This window comes from Chrysochloris asiatica, unplaced genomic scaffold, assembly GCF_000296735.1.
Source record: "Chrysochloris asiatica unplaced genomic scaffold, ChrAsi1.0 scaffold00115, whole genome shotgun sequence".
NCBI lineage: Eukaryota > Metazoa > Chordata > Mammalia > Afrosoricida > Chrysochloridae > Chrysochloris > Chrysochloris asiatica.
This window is the reverse complement of record NW_006408633.1, coordinates 3,377,091-3,379,096: the sequence shown is the minus strand read 5'-3', so window position 1 is coordinate 3,379,096 and position 2,006 is coordinate 3,377,091. Positions and strand designations below refer to the sequence as shown.

The 2,006-nt window shown below is 47.4% G+C and overlaps 1 pseudogene; it reads left to right on the top strand.

The window, feature by feature from the left end:
- The first annotated feature begins 410 nt into the window (after positions 1-410).
- LOC102818908 lies at positions 411-1,078 on the top strand (annotated as a pseudogene).
- Positions 1,079-2,006: the final 928 nt, after the last annotated feature.

Here is a 2,006-nt window from a genome sequence, read left to right as displayed (position 1 = left end):
ACTCTCTCCGCCATCTTGTTTGTTCTTTCAGACACCACATACTTTCATTCCTACAAGACTGCCTCCTACAGGCCCTGGATGTTCCAGGGTGTAGCTCTCACATGGCTCTGTGTGGCATTCTGTGTCTGCCTCACCTGGGCTGGAAGTATATGAGACTCCTGTGTATCCAGTGTTGGTGTTGTGCTTTCAGCCATCCCATAACCCTCAAGTAAGAGTCTCTCCCTCACCAAGGAGGAGAAGAAGAGGCAATTAAAATAATATATCAGGTACAGAGAGCTTGCCTTTTCTGCACCAAGGCTCATAAACCAGTCCCTGTTCCTGCTCCTGCTTGGCCCTCCCACTTCTTTGAGTGCTCTCAGGAACAAGTCCTATAGAGCCCTTCTCTCAGGAAAACACTGCCTGAAGCCAAGATGTTCAGCAAATGGAATAACACCAAGACTACCAAGAAACAGCTACAGAGGGCCACTTCCCATGTCTTCTCCATGTGTGAGCCGTCCTAGATGCACAAGTTTAAGGAGGCTTTCAACATGATTGAGCAGAATGGTGATGGCTTCATTGACAAGGAGAACCTGGATTACATGCTGGCCTCCCTGGGGAAGAACCACACAGTTGAATACCTGGAGGGCATGATGCATGAGGCCCAAGGGCCCATCAACTTCACCATGTTCCTCACCATGTCTGGGGAAACACTGAACTGCACCAACTGTGAATACATGATCCACAGCACTGTTGTCTGCTTTGATGAGGAAACCATAGGTTTCATCCACAAGGACCACCTAAGGAGCTGCTTACCACCATGGGGGAATGGTTCACAGATGAGGAAGTAGATGAAATGTACTGTAAGACACCCATTGACAAAAAAGGCAACTTTAACTCCATGGAGTTCACCATCATCCTCAAACATGGTGCCAAAGACAAGGAGACTAGGTCACCCCTCCCCTCCCTATGCTCAGGCCCCTGTCCCAGTCACCCTTCCCTCACACTCACTCACCTGTACCATCTCCCTGCCCACAGTCCCACAGGACCCTCTGAGGAGATCCTTCGTTTGAGGGTTAGGGCCCTAGCTCCCAGCAGATGAAACAGGCCAACAGATGGGCAGGTCCAGTCAAAGACAAAGAATCAGCTGAAGGTGTTCTCACCATGACTGCAGATTTAGGAGGGAGTTATTGATTCAGCCACAGAGGGACTATCTTCCAAGGATGCCCGTGAAGGGCAGAACCTGGAGACATCAAGAGAAGGTTCCTCAAGGGAGACCAGGCTTCAGTTGTGGCTTGCCCAGCTCTGGGCTGCAACCTAGTGGGAAAGAGCACTGTGTCCAGGCATCTGACATGATCTCATTCATGACCCTGTGCAGGGCTTGAAAGCCCTTTCCCAGCCTCTTACCCAAAATTCCTCCCTTTCATGCTGCCCAGCCAACAGCACACACTCCACCCCACCTTGGATATGTATTCAAGAAGATGCATGCAGAGTGGAATTTGTGCCAGAGGAGGCAAATCTTTAATAGAAGGCTGAGCACTGAAAACAAAACAAAACAAAACAACAAACAAACAAAATATATATATATACATCAGTGCATCAGCAATGCCTACCCTATTCTCCTACTTGCTCTGCATCTTTGTGGCATTCTAATTTCTTTTTCTTCTTAGCACTTTTGCTCACCTGACAGACTATAAATTTTCTTTTTCTAATCAGTTATTATATCTCTCCCTCCAGTACAATGTAAACTCCACAAGGGCAGGGAATTTGCTCTGTTTTGCTCATAGCTGAATCCCCAGGGCCTAGAAAAGTTCTGGGCATGTAGTAAGCACTTTAGCATGATTGTTATTGTGGTTAAGTGCTGTGGAGTAATTATAATTCCAGCTCATAGTGACTCTGTACAGGGTTTCTGAGGAGCAGTTGGTGGGTTTGAACAGTTTCACAGTCCAATGTTTATCCCACAGTGCCAAACCAGGAGTCCTAAGTGGGTTAATGTGTCAGATGCAAAGTCAATTGAATCGTAATGTCAG